We start from the raw sequence: 6,209 nt of genomic DNA on the forward strand, positions 1-6,209 counted from the left end.
TTAGATAACTTTTCTTTTTCCAAAAAAAATTTACAATATTTTATTTCTCACCATGCATTTATTCAAATTGTTTAATTCCAAGCTTTTTATTTTGTTTTCAGCTTGTTGTATTTACTGAGGTTTTAACAGTCACAAATTATAGCATTAACATTAGAATATCTTTTTTATAATTGATCCTCAGTTACTGGCATGAACAGTTATAAATGTCAGAGTGTCTGTAGGATGAAAAATTATGGAATTCCTTCAATTTTGTTTATCTGATATTTTCTCAGACAAATTTCAACACTAACATGGCAATTGCAGTAAAATACTGTACTGGCTAGTACGGAACTGATACTACACTCAGACCTCTAGATTTAATGTTTTAAGAATCATGTGATTAAAATAATATCTTGGCAAATACTGTAATAAAAACTTAAAAGAAATTATGCTTAGTTTATTAAATAATCTTTCATTTCTAGAATGATATTGTCTTATATCTGTACGACATTAATTCATAACTTCAGACAAGGTGTGTCTTTCCACAAAACCTTTAATATGTAGTCTGATCTTTGTAGTGGTGCAAGCAGTATTTAAAAATGCCTGATTTTCTTCTTTTAAGGACATCTCCATAAATGTGTCTAGTAAAATACTGACAGTATTTTATAACACCTCCCCACCCACCTGAGTATCTCCTCTATCACAGTGTTCAAAGTGAGGTGTGTGTAACAGCAGTGCAGTTTTTCTGCTGTGGTTGATTTTTAATCAGTTTGCCTGTGTCCTTCAGTAAGCTTTTGAAGGCAGAGAAGGTGAAAGTTAGAAAGGAAGTACTTTCCTCCATGATCTCATGAGAGACAGAGTAGTGATTTCTGTCCCTCTTTCCAGTGCATGGGAAATGGGACAAAACACTGCAAAAATGGAAGAAGGAGAGGGAAGGACAAATAGTGCAATTTTAAAAACCTCCTTTAATTAGGCATGTGAGCTGAAAGTACTTAGCACACTTGGAACTTCATCAAGGAATTCATCTTTCACTGTAGCTCTCTTTCTTTGAATTGTTACTCATTGATTTATGGATGCTGAATAGGAAAAGACATCAAAGAAAAAATGTAAAATATATCCATAGTCATGTACTTTGTTTCTTAACTTATGCTTCAAAAATGTTTAGGTACTTTTGTGTTGAAGGATGTAGAGAAAGGATTATCTTATGTGAACCAAAAGACCTTGTAGTAAATCTATTAAGTACAAAAGGGATTTGTGTAATATGCACAATGAAATTTAAAATGTATTTTAATCTGGTTCAACCAGAAAAACTCTCAAGTAAAATCTTGTCTTTAAATTTGCAGTTATCAAATTCCATAGACATGAGCCAAAATCCACTGCTGTTTTAAGTCCCAATGACTTATACAGGACTTCAGCTGAAAAAAAGTATACAATTTTAAATAATACACAGGGAAAGAAAGACACTTTTCTTATATTCCATTGGTGCACTGTCAGTTAAAGGATTCATTTCTAATGAAAAAACTGCCAACTTTTCAGTAAGGAACCAAATTTGGAACAGCTGGCATGGTGCCCTGTACGCGTTGCAGTTATGCTGATATTCTGACCTCTGGTTTAAATCGATCACAGACTCCTTTTTCAGTGCAGGTCTCAACTGCACAGATCTCTGGTATTGCAAGGCAATCAAAGGAAGTTAAATGTTGGAAGAACTTTTCTTTCCTGCTTACAAATTATTCTTGGAACATTACTTCTGTTGTATATCTAGGCTAAGTAGCTGACAGGTTTTTTACGTCACTAAATTCTCCACTATGATGGAAATGTCAGAATGTTTTCTAATGAATTAATGTAGAAATTAGGTGTCCAGTCTGTGTTAATCATCTGGTCTCAACTCCATAATTGGTGGAACGTTCCACAGAGTCCTTTACTCCCTTCTGCGATAGATGCCTAAAACTAGAGGATCAAATAATGTTCTGAAAAGGCTATCATCTTTCTCCATCAAATAGATTTTCCTATACTACTGCATAGGTTTTGACAGGTCTATTTCCTATAGATAGCATTAGTGTCAAATTTATATCCAATTACAATGAAAGGTAGTTATTATGAGCAATGTTGCAGTATTATGAGAATAAAATAAAACAATCCTGAAGTGAATGGAGCATAAATCAGGAGTTTTACAGGCAGAAGTGGGGGGGAGATAAAGCCTTAGCCTGTTTTTCCCTCCTGCAGTTATTACCTAGTGCATAGTAAAATATATTTCTAAAGTGAAGCAGTAGAAGTTGTATTCGTTTATGGACGAGTTCTGTGTCCCAGGGGATGCACTGACTCTTGGAACATCGAGCTACTCATAAAAAATATATGAGAGACATTCTACTGTGTCTTTAAGCACTTTGTTCAATTAACATTCAGAACCGAGCTAAATTACTGCCCTACAACATCCATAAGCAGAGTACATAATCAGCTCACTATTTTCTTTTTGCACAGAAGATGGACAAATATTCCCCAGCTGAGTGGACATGAATATTTAATTGGGTTTAGGGATAAAACTTTCCCTGTTTATTAAAGTAGAAATCTTTTACTGAACCAGCATGTTTATTTTATTGTTGGATAAAACTGGAAAAAAACCCTGTTTCTTAAACATTTCACATTAAAACTCAGATAACTTCTGTGATTTGCATTTGTCTTGTACTCTAGCTATATTCAATATTATGAATAATTTTTGGAGTAAATTGTAAAAAATTATTTTCAATACACTTTTAATAAGCACAGTATATTCTCTACTGTCCACAGCTGCACAACTTTTCCAACAGGCTGAAAGTTTCTGTAGGTTAAACTGTATTTAATATTGGGTCCCATTTTTGCCTGATGCTTGCTAATCAGTTGGTTCAATTTTGTTGCTGCATCTTAATCTGAGATATACACTACCCTTCAATTTATCATACCACTTTCATTTTTTCAAGGTAGTTTTTCTAAAAGATTATGCGTTATGTTCATTTCTCATAGCTTTTTCAAAAACAAAAAATCAATCAGACTTTTTTCTTTTGCAGTTACATTCTCATCTCTTGGTCTGAAAAAAAATCAGTCATCTGTAAGAAATGTCTGTAGCTGTTCTCTAACAATTTGCTTCATTGATCTTATTTTTTCTTCTTTTTTTTTTTTTTGACAAAAAAGAGGAGAAAGTTAAGATTAGGAATTTTTAGTTGTATGCTTCATCCTGCTCTTCTTTTTCCCACATTCCTTTTTAACTTTGATATTCAAAGCACACCCAGAATTATGTCTCTGTGGCATGAAAACATCCCCTCCAAAGTCAAAAGCTGAGGTCAAACTCTACAAATTAACCCCACAAGTATATACATAGGGCAGGTCAGTGTTCACTATTCAGCACCAGTTTGGAAATTGCCAGAACTGTGTGAAGATGTGCTTTAATTATTTGAACTCCAAATAAAATTGAGGGAATGTGGATTTCACTATATATGTGTTCGAAGACCTCATAGCAAGTGAGAATGATAACCATGCTTAGACAGTGCAGGCAGGCAAGACCAGTGTTTAGGTGCCATGTTGCTCTTCGTCCTGCCACACCTCAATCTCCTTTTCAAAGTGAGAGACCCAAAACTAAACACAGTACTCGAGATGTGGCCTCATCAATGCTGACTACAGGGGAACAATCTCTTTCCTGGTCCTGCTGACTACATTATTCTTGATACAGGCTAAAATGCCATTGGCCACCTTGGCCACCTGGGTACACTGTTTGCTCATATTGAGCATGTGCAAGTCCCTTTCTGCTGAACAGCTCTTAAGCCACTCTTCCCCCAGCCTGTAGTGCTGCATGGGGTTCCTGTGACCCAGGTGTAGGACCTGGCACTTCATCTTACTGAACTTCATGCAGTTGTCTTTAGCCCATGAACCCTGTCCAGGTCTCTCTGTAGACCCTTCCTACCCTGGAGCAGATCAACAGTCCCACTCAACTTAGTGTTCTGCAAATTTACTGAGGGTGCACTCAATCCCCATATCTAGATCATCAATAAAGATGTTAAACAGGACCAGCCCCAAAACTGAGCCCTGGGGAACACTGCTAGGGACCAGCCACCAACTGGATTTAGCTCCATTAACCACAGCTCTCTGGGCCTGGCTATCCAGCCAGTTTTGTACCCATCGAAGAGTCTATTCATCTAAGCTGTGAGCTTTCTAGGATGATGCTGTAGGAGAAGATGTTAAACACTACTGAAGTCCAGACAGACCACATCCACAGCTTCATCTACCCTCATCTACTAAGTGGGTTGCTTTGTCATAGAAGGAGATCGGGTTGGTCAAGCAAGACCTACCTTAGATATGGATAAAACTGTTGTTCCTCTGTGAACTGCAGTTAGTGAGAACAGTGAGATCCAAACTTTTAAATGTCCTTAGGGGTTCCTTCAGAGCCAGCTTGAGAGACAGCTCCATGATCAGTTTCCCTCTTGCTATGAACAGATCTTCCAGTGGGAAATAGATCTAGTTGTTCTAGTATTACATGTAAGTGATGATTTAGATCCCCTCAAATGGACCTAATAATTAAAGTTTCTAAATATGCTACCATTCACTTGAATTCCTAGACCTTCACAGTTGTTTAGTGAGCATGTTTCATTCAATAGCTGTATCTGTCTGGGAGTATGTGTAGATGATTGCTGTGCCTCTGCTGATGAGTGGAAGTCATTACTAAGCTGTAATAACTTGATTACATATGGTTGCATATCTGTGAATCTGTCCTTTGACTTTCAGGTCAAATAGATTAGCCCCACTAGAATGCGCTTCAGTGGTGGGTTTGAAATGAAATTAAAAATATAGAAAATTTTCTGCAAAATATTCTTAGTGAGAGCAAGGACAGTAGTTGCATTTTGAGTAGAAGAAGAAAATAAGCACCCTTGATGCACTCAAAAAGTCTATTAAAAGCCATCTTTGTGGTTTTAAATTCTAGTAATTTTTAGTCATATCAAACTAAGCCATTTATTTTGTACTCAAGGCAACAGTTATGTAGTGCAGGAAAGTCATACTTTAAATTGTAATACTGTCATATTTTCAAATGTGAGAGGTCATTCAGAGGATCTGCCTGTTCAACTGCATCATTGTTTAATATTTCTCTCTTGGAATTCATGCCTGACTCCTTTGTGACATTATCCAGAGCCATAACCACTTACTCCTGGAGGCATCCTGCATCCTGCATATTCCCTATGCCTCTCGGTCAGAAAGCAAACATCCACCATTTTTTATATGCATTATATATATGTTTTTGTCTCATATTTTTGTGAGTGAGGACAGTTTTATGTTTAAACATGGAAGAAAAATGCTTTCCTTTCTTGAATCAAAATTGAAACAAAATAGGGCAAATATGGCTTTCCAACACATGATTCTATGAAAAGCTGTCTTTAAGGGAAAAAAGCCACGTCCTTTCATTTAGCAGTGTTTCTAAATCTTTTCTATGTTCCTGCAAGCCTCCATGAGTTAGTCTAATGAGATTACAAGCAGTTTAAGGGGTTCTACCCACAAGTGTGGCCTCAGCTCATCTTCTACACACACAGAGTGAAACAAAAGTATGATTCTCAACAGTTATAAGGAAAAAGAGGATGAATCTTGATAGGGAAACCTATATTAATTTGATTTTTTTCTTGCACGTTTTTAAGTTGTCTGTACTTTTGTTGTTGGCTTTTTTTCTGTTTGAACTGATCTGCCTCAACAAACAAAAGCTTTTCTTATACCCTAACATGAGTTATAAGATGAATTTGGAAGAGTACTTACTGGGATGAATTAAAAAAGTAGATTTCCATGCATCTCAGCACAACCGCTGTGCATCTGGCAATTCCTCTCAACCAGCAATCAATCTGCCCAAGTCCAGACAGGAGAGACTTGAGGCTCCAGGATTCAGCACTTGGGGAATTCTCAGCCTGTCAGTTTTCCTGCCACCATGCTTCATTTTAGAAAACAGGCTCTGGTATATAAAGATGTTTCCAAGTTATTCAAATTTAATAACAGCAGAGCTTTAGGGATGACCAGTCAGGAATGGAGGAATACCTTCTTTGCATCAAAAATTCCCATAATGGGGATCAGGGCAGCAACAAACCCACTATTAAGAAGTACTGAAAATGAGAGGTATCAGAATCTCCTCTTTTTGTTTTCCATCATCATCTTGGTTTGACATTATTACACAATTTTAGCTGTACTTCCTCAGCTTGTTCATGACCATGATGATCACAGCTACCACTCTT

This window comes from Acanthisitta chloris, unplaced genomic scaffold, assembly GCF_000695815.1.
Source record: "Acanthisitta chloris isolate BGI_N310 unplaced genomic scaffold, ASM69581v1 scaffold23839, whole genome shotgun sequence".
Classification (NCBI taxonomy): domain Eukaryota; kingdom Metazoa; phylum Chordata; class Aves; order Passeriformes; family Acanthisittidae; genus Acanthisitta; species Acanthisitta chloris.